The sequence below is a fragment of the Trachemys scripta genome, chromosome 2 (genome assembly GCF_013100865.1).
Source record: "Trachemys scripta elegans isolate TJP31775 chromosome 2, CAS_Tse_1.0, whole genome shotgun sequence".
Lineage (NCBI taxonomy): Eukaryota > Metazoa > Chordata > Testudines > Emydidae > Trachemys > Trachemys scripta.
In genome coordinates this window covers 61,532,096-61,545,948 of record NC_048299.1, presented here as the reverse complement: position 1 = coordinate 61,545,948, position 13,853 = coordinate 61,532,096, and positions in this window count along the sequence as shown.

Sequence of the window (13,853 nt, the reverse complement as noted above, 5' to 3'; positions counted from 1 at the left end):
GAGCTACAGCAACAAAGTGTTGTAAGCTGTGTTCCCTGTGAGCTGCACGCTTGGGCGGCCGCCCAGGAGAGATTCAAATGCCGCCTAGCTGATTAGCAGAGCGCACACAGCTGGCAGCATGTGTTCAGGTGCCCCTCCCCCCCCATATTGCTCCGTCCTGCAGCTGCTTCGCTCCCGGGACTCTCCTGTTGGCTGTGCAGGGGGGTGGGGTAAGAGGAGGGTGCTGATGTCAGAGTGTCCCCCTCCTCCCCGCCCCTGTACCCCATCTCTGCAGAGCAGAGAGGACACAGCCTGGCTCAGGACTTGGAGAGCTGCTGCGGTGAACGGCGAGAGTGCCTTTCTTTAAAAGACAGTGCACTGTTTCCTGAGATTTCCCCAACAGCCAGCTCACACAGTCTCTGTCGCTTTCCCCTCCCCCTGCCCACATACCCCATCTCTGCAGAGCAGGGAAGGGTAGACAACAGGACTCAGGACAGAGCAGGAGAGCTTTCAGTGTCTTAAAGAGACAGTGCATGGCATCTCTCGGAAATGTCCCCAGCAGCCAGCACACACAGTGTCTCTGTGTCTCTCTCTCTCTCTCACACACACACACACACACACACAGCGCCTCGGTGTCACACACTGTCTCTTTCACACTCACCTCCCAACACATACTTGTATTATTGTTCTTGGTACTTCTTGGTACTTCCTGCAATGCACATATATTCTCTATAATTTTATTCTTTCAAATTGCATTATTTTAGTGTTTTGACTGGTCTATGCATTTCATCATTTTTATTTCTCTTACACTTAAATTTAATTCTTTGAGTAGTGAGTTCTAAAATGCCTAACCTGTCCTGGCTGGAGTAATTATCCCTATGGTAACTTTTTAAAAATATATATTATATCTAGGTGTTTTGTTTCTCCTGGTGGCGCACATCCGCACATACCTCGGTGCACATAACAAAAATTTATTCTGCACATAGAAAAAATTAGAGGGAACAGTGATTGTAAGGCACCCAGGGTTGCATGGCAACTGATGACACAACACACAACCCCTTACTGTCTGGATTGCACCCTGAACCGCATCACAGTCATCCTGGAATTTGAAACATGTAGTTTCATTCATGAAGGAATATTTTTCAGATCGTTATAACAAAAGGAGTTTCATTTAAAATGGAAGCATCTTTTAAACTTAGCCATAGTGTTCACCTCAGTGAATACTATAATAACTCTGTCTTTTCATGACTGCAAATAATTCCTAGTCTCATCTAATACTAAAATTAGACTGTCGAATCACTCGGGCTAGAAAACTATGTAGGAAAGTGATGCTTTAATCATGAGCTCATCTAGCATTCTGAAAATAGGAAATATAAAATAGTCAAGAAGTCCCCTAGAAATGTAAAGTAAAACTGGAAAGATCAAAAAGAGGACCATCAGAGGGCAGATAGACTATATAATAGAGGATGAAATGATTAAGTGCAGGAAAAAAAGGGAAGGTGTCCTATCCATTAAGAGAAACCTAGTCTGAGGAAACTGTGTGACCTTATGCAGAAGACTAGAAGTTAAGAACATGAAAGGAATCATATATATTTTTCCTTACAGATTTCTGGCCTTTTTCAATAGTTGAAAAGTGCCATATTGAGGGGTATGGAGACTCTGAAGTTCTCTGCTTATCTACAGGTACTCTCAGCATACGCAACCGAGCTAGTTTCACTCACACTCTTCTTGGAGTCCTTGACCTCCCTGCAGAGACAGCCAAGTAGGCTGCCAATTAATTCTAGTTGCGGTGGTAGTTTTCTGATATAAACATTTAAACTTGTCTGCATCAAAATCATAAGTCCTGAATGATGGCCAAACTCTTTTTCAGACAGAAATCCCAGCAGACATGAGTAATCCTTTAGAAGTCAGTAAAGAGCAAAGCTCACATTAACTTCAGTGGGGCCAGGATTTCACCTCTATATCTACAGTACCTCATAGAATGCTACACATACCAACACCAAGTCTTTTCTGTTCAGATAGCAGCTAATCCTCTTTTCTGGCACAGTACACAGAAAATCTGGGTGCATATCAGGGGCTTTTGTTTTCTTGAACATGTTACAGCTCTGGACCAGTCTTCTTCTTATTTTGTTGGTGTATTTAATGCTCAGACATTCTACAGGCAGTGACTATGCAAATTTCTCAACACAGCTCTGCTAAATGACCTGAGTCCTGACCTGCAGCATGCCTGCTGTGGCAATCCTGGAGCTCTCTTAGAAAAGGGACCATCAGTTTTGTCAAATCATAGTGATTTCATGAATTGTAAGAAAAGAGAATAGTATAAGACTGTATTCTAAAGAGAGAGAGAGAGAGAGCAGTGCTTGCCTACACAAATATTTCCAAGGCATCTACCTAACTCAACCCCACCAGCTGCATCTCTGCCAAATCTGTAATGTGTCAATGTTCACCTTGGAATGAATGTGGGTCTATTATGTAACTTGACCCATCATAACAGCCCCACACTCATATTTCCCACAAGCTACGTGTGGCTTATTGCAAATGCATTTGACCACGGTGTCGAAAGTTCCTGATTTCAAAGCCTTTGTTCCCACATGTGAATTTCTGTATTCTCGTACAACTATTTCCCAAAATTTATAAAAATGCTGTTTGTCCTCTATTTTAAAATCTGTAATATACAAGCAGAGAAAGCGGCATATGCCTGTCTCAGTTAGTTAAGGATCCAGTCCAATTCCTCTTCATGTTAATAAGGGGTTTTCCATTGACTTCAGTGGGAGTGCATCAGGTTCTAAAAGACCAAACAGAATGTAAGAAAAAAACTTTTAGTGAGACTAAAACCCACATTTTTTGTGTTTTTGTTCACTTCACTACGCATGTGAGTACATGAAGTTAATGGCAAATGTTTTCAATATGGCATAATTTTATGACAGCAACTTTGCAAGTATTGGAAGTGGAAAACAAATTATTTGAAAAGGACTCACTTGCTGTGAGTGAGGAAATGCCCTCCAGAAATAAAATGTGGTATATTTTATGTATCTAGAAAATAAGAATAAAATCATCATAAAAATAAAGGGACCAAATTTTTGTCTCATTTATACCGTTGTAAATCTAGAAACTCCATTTCCTTATGTGGATTTACAATGGTATAACTAAGTAGAATTTGATACATAATATTTTAGAATTTTCATTAGCTAGTATAGCTGAGCCCAATGTAAAATGATTTGATTGCATAATGAGTTCACAATGTAATGTAAAAAAATTGAGTAGGGGAATGGATAGCTCATGTTATTGGTGATGGGATCTGTGACCTTTCAACTCTAGTCACTAGTTCCAATATGGTGGAAGTAGATAATGATCAAATATTGGGTTACCATCTGATGACTACTATGTGATCAATGTGAAATGAGTTGGGTCTCAGCCCAATTGCTAGTGGACAATTGTCCATATCTCAAAACGCCACAACAGCTGGGCCCCTATTGGCAGTTTCAGCTGAGAGGCTGAAGAATGAATGGACCTGGAGATTGACTTATTCTCACACCCCTAGAGATGGCCCCTCCAGATCAGGGTTAAGGCACATTCATAGAACAACGTGTAAGCTCACACTGCTGCTGCCCATGTGGTACCTGTTCTGATCTAGAGGACTTCAGCATTGAGGGTTACCTGTCTGGCACTTTTCACCAACACTAAATTCACTAAAAAATTATTTTAATAAGTACATCATACTTGAGTATTATGGGAAGTGATAAATGAACCTTAAGCAAAGATTCAGCTTGTCCAAACTTTAACAGAATGTTCAACCATTAAGAGGTGCTGTTCAGGACCGGCTTCCTCATTCTTTCCATCACTCTTCAGTCTTCTTATATGAAGACAGAATCATTAGGAAGAAGCCAGCCACCCTCCCCTGCCCTACAAGGAACTACTTTTCATGGGGAGTCCATAGCACTTTCTTCAGCAGCAGTATATAGCCACTCACAAAGTGGCAGTGTCCAGCAGGGAGACCACCAGGACCTCTGACCCACCATCTAAAGCTGGGAGAGAAGGAGAAGCAATGAGAGGGGCTTGGAGGGGTGAATTCTGTAGCTGAACTTCTTAACATATTTAGTTCAGGGACTGGACTAAGGCAGTGGTTCTCAAACTTCTATATTGGTGACCCCTTTCTCACAGTAAGCCTGTGAGTGTGACTCCCCCTTATAATTATAAAAAAGTGTTTTTAATTTAACACTATTATAAATGCTGGAAGTGAAGCAGGATTTGGGGATTTATCATTCAATTAAAGGGAAGAATCTGCATTTATAAAACATTTAAAGTCACATAGTTAGCTCATACGGGAATAAAGCTTCCATGGTTTTCAAAAACTAGGATCATAAAGCATGCTGAATGTACTGTTCTGGCAGACATTTCAAGCAGATTTTACATAGATTAGACTTCCTGAGCTGAAGGATGACCACTTATACATGGGACATTTCAGGGGGAAATATAAAGTGGGAAAAGGAACATTGTGGTGGACATTTCTTCTAGAATAAAATAATGGACACTTATCTGGCCAATTGATTTATTGCTGCCAATATAGTGTTTATATAATTAGTTTTTTTAAGTAGGGTTACAAGTTACATACTAGTTTCTATGCAGTTCTTTATTTATACTCTTCCTTGGTTCAGTTTCTCTGGAGACTAAATTTTCTTCAACTTCTGTGACTTTAATTTTTTTAAAGAGAATGGGATGGAACTGCCTAACAGTCTAGGTCAACATTTTGTCCACTAAAACAGTTATAATCTAGTAGGAAATATCATAACTAATTTAGACCTCCATTGTTGTGCCTGCGATGTTGTACCTTCACTTATTTTCACCTGAAACTTAGGCTACTTAGACAGACATCTAAGTAACTGTAATTCTAACTGGACTCTTAGATGTCTGTGTATTGTAAACTTCAGGCACAGATAAATTTGGATGTAAACTTAAACCCACAGTAATTGTGTCATAATTTGTCGATACAAAGATGTTTGATTGTATTGTAGCACCCAGGAACCCTAATCATGGACCACGTCCTCATTGTGTTAGGTGTTCTAAAATCATAGAACAAAAAGATAGTCCCTCCCAAGAAGCTTACAGTCTAAGTAAAGAGAAAGCCCAGGCTTTCAAAATACCTTTAAAAAATGCCATTGTCATTGGAAAATTAGCATTATTTCCCTCTTCCCTCGCTCTGCACCTCCAACACAGTCACTGTTCATTTAATTGTGACATTCTGAATGATACCCTGGAACCCCCATATTCATCATTCATATGTGGTTGTGATATTTCATACAAAGCCTGCCATGTAAGGTATCGTATGAAAGGTCATGATCTGCTGAAACCCATTGTTCTGTCCAAATATATATATCATTAGTGTGTATAAAGTTATGAGATTGTGCTGTATGGTTGTTACTGAAATTTGCTAGTGTCAAACAGAGGATCCCTGCCAAAGTGCATGTTGACCACCCATTAATCAACTGTATGACTCAACTATGCAAGCACCACACAATGGGAAATTCTCAATCACTGTGACTCAGCAAAGCCCACCAGGACATGCCTGGGCTAGTATCTGCCAGGCATATGGGCCAATGGTATAAAATAAGGAACAGTTGCAGCATGTCTTGGCCTTTCTCCTCCCCCACCTATGCTGGAAACAACCAGAATGCCAAGAAGACAAAGATCATCTGAGGAGACTGGTCCAGACTTCAGGAGAAAGTCTGTACATTAAGGACAGTAACATCCAGTGGGGTGAGAACACTGCTTGATCTTAATGCTGCCTAATGTAATAAGGTTTAAGATTTAGATTGTTCTTTTTTTTTCTTTTTTTCATTTTCTTTGGTAACCATCTCTGTCCTTTTATGCCTGCCACTTATAATCACTTAAAATCTATCTTTCTGTAGTTGATAAACATTTTATATTTTACCTAAAACATTGCATTTTGTTTGAAGTGCTAGGAAATTCTCAGCTCAGTTACAAAGGCTTGTATGTGTCCTCCCCACATTGAGGGAGGGGTGGACTGGGTTATGAACTTACACTGGTCAGGTTTCTGACCAGGGCAGGACGGTACAGCTCAGGGGTGCAAGGTTGGGGAGCTGGGGAGAATTGGCTGGTGCCTTTTCCTGTGTGATTCATGAGAGGTTTTGGGGGTGTTCATACAATCTAGCTGGGCGTGGGGCTCCACCTGCTGTTGTACTGAGTGATAACAGCTCCTCGAGGGGTTTGCTGCTTGTCACTAGCAAAGCATTGTGAGAGACAGTCCAGACTGGAGAGTTAAGGAGGCACAGCGGTACCCCAGTTCCAGGTTGTACCCCAGGGAACCTGTCACAATAGTATAAAGAATCACCCGCCAGGATACTGCTCAGCAATGTGGCCTAGCAGACGCTCCCATCTGTGGGACGGGGAGGAAAGCCCCAGTGAAGCACCCCCTCCTTCAGGATAGGATGACTACTGACTTTGTTTTTAGAGAAAAGTGATGTCTACACAAAGGCGTTTTCATTTTTATAGCTGACATACTTTCAAGAGGTGTTGTCTGGACCTTAAGGTGTGATTTTTAAACTGATTTAATTGAACTGGTGCAAAAGGCTGTGTGGATGATGTTATTTTGGTTAAACTAGGCTTATTTCAGTATAGATAAAGTCAACTAGGAACAGGTTTAAACTAAACCAGAATAAGCCATTCTTCAACCAAAATATGTAACCACATAGGAGTTTGTAATGGTTTAACTAAATGAGTGAAAATTTGGGCGTAGACACAGCCCAAATACATTAGGGTTGGCAATTAAGATATATGGGACAGATAGGTGGAATGTCTGGATTATGGGTAGGACTTCTGGTTTTGGGGGTTTATTAATTTTATTTTGGAGGGTTATTTTTAACAATTGAGTTTTATGTAGATGTTCCAAAAATCAGGGTTTTCAGGGCTTTTCTTTGTATATACTGTAAAGATTAATATATATTATACATTACTCATTACAGTAGTCTGAGAACAGTATAAAGAAGAACAGGAGTACTTGTGGCACCTTAGAGACTAACAAATTTATTAGAGCATAAGCTTTCGTGGACTACAGCCCACTTCTTCGGATGCATATAGAATGGAACATATATTGAGGAGATATATATACACACATACAGAGAGCATAAACAGGTGGGAGTTGTCTTACCAACTCTGAGAGGCCAATTAATTAAGAGAAAAAAAACTTTTGAAGTGATAATCAAGCTAGCCCAGTACAGACAGTTTGATAATAAGTGTGAGAGTACTTACAAGGGGAGATAGAGTCAATGTTTGTAATGGCTCAGCCATTCCCAGTCCTTATTCAAACCGGAGTTGATTGTGTCTAGTTTGCATATCAATTCTAGCTCAGCAGTCTCTCTTTGGAGTCTGTTTTTGAAGTTTTTCTGTTGTAATATAGCCACCCGCAGGTCTGTCACTGAATGACCAGACAGGTTAAAGTGTTCTCCCACTGGTTTTTGAGTATTTTGATTCCTGATGTCAGATTTGTGTCCATTAATTCTTTTGCGTAGAGACTGTCCGGTTTGGCCAATGTACATGGCAGAGGGGCATTGCTGGCACATGATGGCATATATCACATTGGTAGATGTGCAGGTGAACGAGCCCCTGATGGTATGGCTGATGTGATTAGGTCCTATGATGATGTCACTTGAATAGATATGTGGACAGAGTTGGCATCGGGGTTTGTTACAAGGATAGGTTCCTGGGTTAGTGGTTTTGTTCAGTGATGTGTGGTTGCTGGTGAGTATTTGCTTTAGGTTGGGGGGTTGTCTGTAAGCGAGGACAGGTCTGTCTCCCAAGATCTGTGAGAGTAAAGGATCATCTTTCAGGATAGGTTGTAGATCTCTGATGATGCGCTGGAGAGGTTTTAGTTGGGGGCTGAAGGTGACAGCTAGTGGTGTTCTGTTATTTTCTTTGTTGGGCCTGTCTTGTAGGAGGTGACTTCTGGGTACTCGTCTGGCTCTGTCAATCTGTTTTTTCACTTCAGCAGGTGGGTATTGTAGTTTTAAGAATGCTTGATAGAGATCTTGTAGGTGCTTGTCTCTATCCGAGGGATTGGAGCAAATGCGGTTATATCTTAGAGCTTGGCTGTAGACAATGGATCGTGTGGTGTGTCCTGGATGGAAGCTGGAGGCATGTAGGTAAGTGTAGCGGTAAATGTAGCGCTACATTGATGACATCTTCATCATCTGGACCCATGGAAAAGAAGCCCTTGAGGAATTTCACCATGATTTCAATAATTTCCATCCCGCCATCAACCTCAGCCTAGATCAATCCACACAAGTGGTCCATTTCCTGGACACTACTGTGCTAATAAGCGATGGTCACATCAATACCACCCTATACCGGAAACCTACTGACCGCTCAAATAAATTTATTAGTCTCTAAGGTGCCACAAGTACTCCTGTTCTTTTTCGGATACAGACTAACACGGCTCCTACTCTGAAACCTGTCATTTTAGGGGGGAGAAGACTTCCACTAAAAAGTGGCTTTTGCTTCTTGCCTTGTCCATATTCAATGTTAAACACATTAAACTACTATGCAAAATTGCACCAGTTGAACTTAATAGGTTAAAAAACATATTTAGTTAAGATAGTATAAATTCCTATGTAAAAACTTTGATATCAGTTTAAACCTTGACCTAAACAGACTTTAGCCACTTTATTCCAACAAGTGTCCACCCAAAGACTTGCACTGAAATAACTAAATCACTTTTAGGAAACTGATAAAGGGCTTGTATACACTGCAAAGTTGTCGACAAAACTTTTGTCTTTCACGGGTACTTAACCCCACCCCCTCCCCCCCGCAAAAGTTTTGCCGATGCAAGTGGCAGTGTGAACGTGGCTTTGTTGGCAGGAGCGCTCTCTTGCCATCAAAGCTAAGGTCGCTCATGGGGCTGGAAGTATTTTGTCGACAAAGTACTGAAAAAGAGCATTTACACATGTTGACTTTTAGTGACAAGTGTCACTTGTCTCTAAAAGCTGCGTGGTGTAGACGAGCCCAATGTTAAATTGCTTGCAAGTTTGTGTGTAGACCAGGCCTAAGAGTTTTTCTTGACTAGTTCCCAGTTTAATTAAGCTTTCCTTTGAAGGGATGCTCTATCCCAACTACTAAAGTAGCATAGCTATAGCTGATCATTTTGCTCTTGCATGAGGTGAAGCTGGAGGAAAAGGATTCACCTGTCAGAGGCCCAGTTTCCACGCTGATAGGGGCGGAGTTATAAAGGGTCATGGGAGCTTACTGGAGGAAGTTTTTAATCATTCAAGCAATAGGAAGAAACAGTTTTTGTAAGATGCTCTATGTAATCTCTTTTGGGGCAGAGGGGTATATTTGGGGGAAAATATAAAGCTTACTTACCAAACTGTATCTGTAGTGCCTTTTGTGTGACATTATTAATATCTGTATATTTATAAACAACTGCCACTTTTTTATTAAATCACTTTTTAAAATGTTCCACTAAACCATGGGTATTTATAAAGGCTTTATTTTAAGATCATTTATTGGGGACTGGATTCTCCAGCTGCTGTTGCAGCAGTAGAAGGAAGTAGAGAGGTGGTGTGGTTCCCCGCAGCCCTAGTGAGGGACGAGCCCCGGCCTAACCCCTCTACATGGGGGTGCTGAGATCTACTGAACCAAGCTGTAAACCCTGTGTATAATGGAAACCACTTCAAGCCAGGGGGTGCAGCAGCATCCCTAATTCCAGCATCTATACATACCTGGGCAGCTTCAGGATGCCATTAGCAGCTGCACTCTGTGCCTTTGTTACCTCAGGAGTGAGATATTGGTTAAAATCACCACTGGCTATGGCAAATAGTGCCATTGCCCTATACTCATAGGGACTGAAATTATGTTACTTCATGCAACAGAAAATACTTTCCCCCTACCCCAGTGGGCCGTACTCACCATGTCTGGGGCTGGAATGCAGTGCTGTGCTGAAGTGCTGCAAAGCTGAAATGTCAATAAGCATGTATTAAAAATGGAAATGGAAATAAAGGAAGGGAGTTCTGAAACTTGTATTTACCTTTCTGTTCTGACTGTCAATCCAGTGGTACATCTGTCTATTTTTTATCAGCAGTTTCCAGCATGGAAGCCTTGAAGGGCAACCCCTTCACACCTGCAGAACACCTGACCCAGAGGAGGACAAATAGGACTAAGGAGGACATGTTCAGAGAGCTCCTGCAATTCAGGATGCAACCTGCATCGGACCATGACTAAAGGGCTTAAAGGGTCAAGATGACAAACATCACAGAACATAAAGATAGGACAGGAGAAAGGCCCAGGAGTCCCAGCAGGACAAGGAGATGGAAATGTACCAGGACATAATGGGTCTTCTCAGGCAGCAAACCCAACTGCTGCAGACCCTGGTTGACCTACAGGTCAACAATTACAGGTTCCACACCATTTACAGTCTTTGGAGAACTGCATAATAGCAACTCACTACACCCCCTCAATATACCATATGGCATCATGGGGTACATAATTACCCTTACCATTCCATGTCAGGGGAGAGCAAGGAAAACAGCAGTTTCACATAGACTGATTGGTGAGAACCATAGTTGGTGTATGTGGAGCCACCATGGACTACATTTGTGCACTGAAACAGACAGAGATGTTTGCTGCCTTTCCAATTTTAAAGTTCCACTCTGTACATTTATGTTAAAAGTTTATATCATATTGTTTTTCTCACTCAAAGTTCTATTTTTGGAGAATAAAATTATCTCTAATAGTACACAACACATTGCAAAATGCATAGTGGTAGTCAAAGCAAAGAGTACTTGTACGTGTACAGCAAGCACCACATAATCCATAGCTTCAAAAAACATCCAATTGTACACACAGCAAGCACCACACAACTCTTAGCAGCACCCAGAGAACACCCCAGTGCACAACACTACTGTGACTGACCATTAAAGTTTTCTTTCAAAGCCTGCCTCAGCTGCACAGCTCCACATTAGTGTCTTGTAATGGCCTTCTTATCTGGCTGTTCAAAGTCAGCAGACAACCACTCCCCCTTAGCAGCAGCTTTTCTCCCTTTGTTTCTCACATATGCAGGATACAACAGGCAGTGATAATCATTTGGAGTTCTCTGAACACTGCCAGCATGCCTTCAATCTACCAAAAGTACATTCAATAGTCATTCTGATGAATTTTTTCTTGGTGCTGTCCGGATGGCCAGCGTACGGCTTCATGAGCCAGAGGAGCCATGGGTTGGCTAGGTTCCCGAGAATCACTACTGGCATTTCAATATTGCCAATGGTCATCTGCTGCTTGGGAGAGAATGTCCCAGCATGCAGCTATCAAACCTGGGATCTCTGGAGTAAAATGCATGAGCCTCTACTGCATGAGCTAAAAGCCATATGGCCCTCAGCTAAGGCTGTAGTGCAGACTCATTAATCTCTCTCTAAGTGGTCTCCGTGCCATTAGATGGGACAGAGCACCACACCCAGGAGGTGTGTGGGTTACACAAGCTCAGCACACAGTTTCAGGAATGTGGCCTTTCACATCTGAAAGTTCTACAGCCACTACTTGTGGCTGCGTTACAAACCTGCATTACAAGTCAGTCAGTGCATTACACCAGTGAGTGCTCATTTTGCAGGCCCAGAAGTGGCACTCTATCATCTGCAGCTACTCTGCGAATGCCACCAGCAAACTTGAATTGTTTTTTGTTATGTCCCTCAGCAAGCTGTCCTTGAAGAAATCCTCATGGTCCTAGTTGTTGTGGTCCTTCCTGCAGGTCGGTAAATCATGTGTCCTGTATTTGCACATTTATGAGAATTGTGTTGAACTCTGCAGGCTCCATGCTTCCATCAAAGATGGCAGACACCAATTCGTGCCACACAGGTTTGTGGGATTTTTTTAAAAGGCGCACAAATTATGGAACATAGATGGCATTAGGGGATGGAGAAAATTGCATGCTGGGAATTTGACCTCTAGGTCTCGGAGATCCCTGGGTGAGACCTTTCTATCCCACAATACATTTCAAAAAGTTCACAAAAGGCATGGCGGACAGGGGCATACTGGGATACCTACCTGTTGTGCACTGCACTTTGCATTGATGCAAGCACTCTGTGGGTACACACTACCGGTGCCGTAACAAGGGCGGGGCAAGTGAGGCACTTGCCTCGGGTGCGCAAAGCAGAGGGGCACAGCTCTACCGCCCAAGCGGGACGGAGGAAAAAAAAAAGCCGCGATCGGTGGCGCTTCGGTGGCAGCTCTACTGCCACCGCTTCTTCGGCGGCAATTCGGCGGCGGGTCCCGTAGTCCCTCTCGGAGGGGAGGACCTGCCGCCGAATTGCCGTCGCCGCTTCATTCATTCTTCAGCAGCAATTCGGCAGCGGGCCCTTCCCTCTGAGAGGGACTGAGGGACCCGCCGCCAAATTGCCACCGAAGAGCCTGGAGCCGGCCCTTGCCTCGGGTGCAAAATTTCCTTGTTACAGCTTTGCACACTACATCAATGTAAGCAACTATGCATGCGCACAAGCAATGAACAACCTTTGGCAGCTGTACGCTGACATAACTTGCACTGACCAAAGTTTGTAGTGTAGACATGGCCTCAGGCAAAGAGGATTTGGCATTTGTCTGCTCCAGTACATACTCTGCTCCCTCAGAAGCCAACAGTTCTTATTGAATTTCATCCCCAAAATAAGAGGTATTTTTCTGGCAATGGAAGGCATTTGAATTAGCTACAGAGCAAGGACAGCATGGATTCACCAAGCTTGTCAACCACCAAAACAAAATATAAAATTTTGCAGATGCAGTGGTGGAAGCAAAGACCCATTTCTAGTGGATATAGCTCTGTGGATGTATGTGCACTGGAGCTGGAAGGTGTAATTTCTAGCTTGGGTACATATGCCCTCACTAGCTCTGCCCGAGCGAGCATGCTAAAAACAGAAGTCTAGCTGCAATGGTGGGACAGGCTAGCCCAGGGGCTCTCAAGACAAATTATTTGGTGGCCTCAGGGTGCGGCCACCAACTCTTGCTGGTGGCTGCTCTCACACTTTTCCTAAAATATTTAATTAGCCTTAGGAAAAACAAATGAATATGCACATATACACGTCCAAATCGTAATTTATTATTTGCTAATTAGTAAGTCTGTTGTGAAAAGTGATATTAACACACATGCAAGTGTCATTTTTCACAGCAGAATTACTCAGCCCTGGCAAGTCTGGGGACAAATTAAGCCCTGGATGGGAGGTCAGGGGAGGCAGTGGGGCCTAGGGGCGATGGGGGTGGGTGCGCGGCTGGGGGAGGCAGTGTGGGGCTGAAGCCTGAAGCCCTGTAGCCGGAGGACAGAGCCTGAAGCCCTGTGGCCAGAGCCTGGGGCTGGAGCCTGAAGCTCTGAGGCCAGAGCCTTCTGCCACGCCACCAGGGCTGAAGTCTAAAGCTTGAGCCCCGCCAAGGTGGTGCATCCAGGAGCACCAGGGAGGGGGGAGGGGCCGCTGCTTTGCTCCTGCCCCCAATCACAGCCCAGGAGGCTGTGGCTGCAAGAAAAGCCCCTGGTGGCTGCATGTGGCCACGGTGGCCGCATTTGAGAAATGCTGGGCTAGCCACCCTGAGTATGCTCTTGTCCAGGGATGGGCAGACTTTTGGCCTGAGGGACACATCTGGGTGGGGAAATTGCTTGCAGGGCCATGAATGTAGGGCTGGGGCAGAGGGTTGGGGTGCAGGAGGGAGTGCGGGGTAGGGGAGGGTGCAGGAAGGGGCTCAGGGCAGGGGGTTGGGGCGCAGGAGGGATGCGGGGTGCATGAGGGGGCTCAGGGCAGGGCATTGGGGTACAGGAGGGGTGCGGCAGGGGGTTGGGATGCGGGATGGGTGTGGCAGGGAGTTGGGGTGCGGGGTGCAGGAGGGGTTTGGGGTGC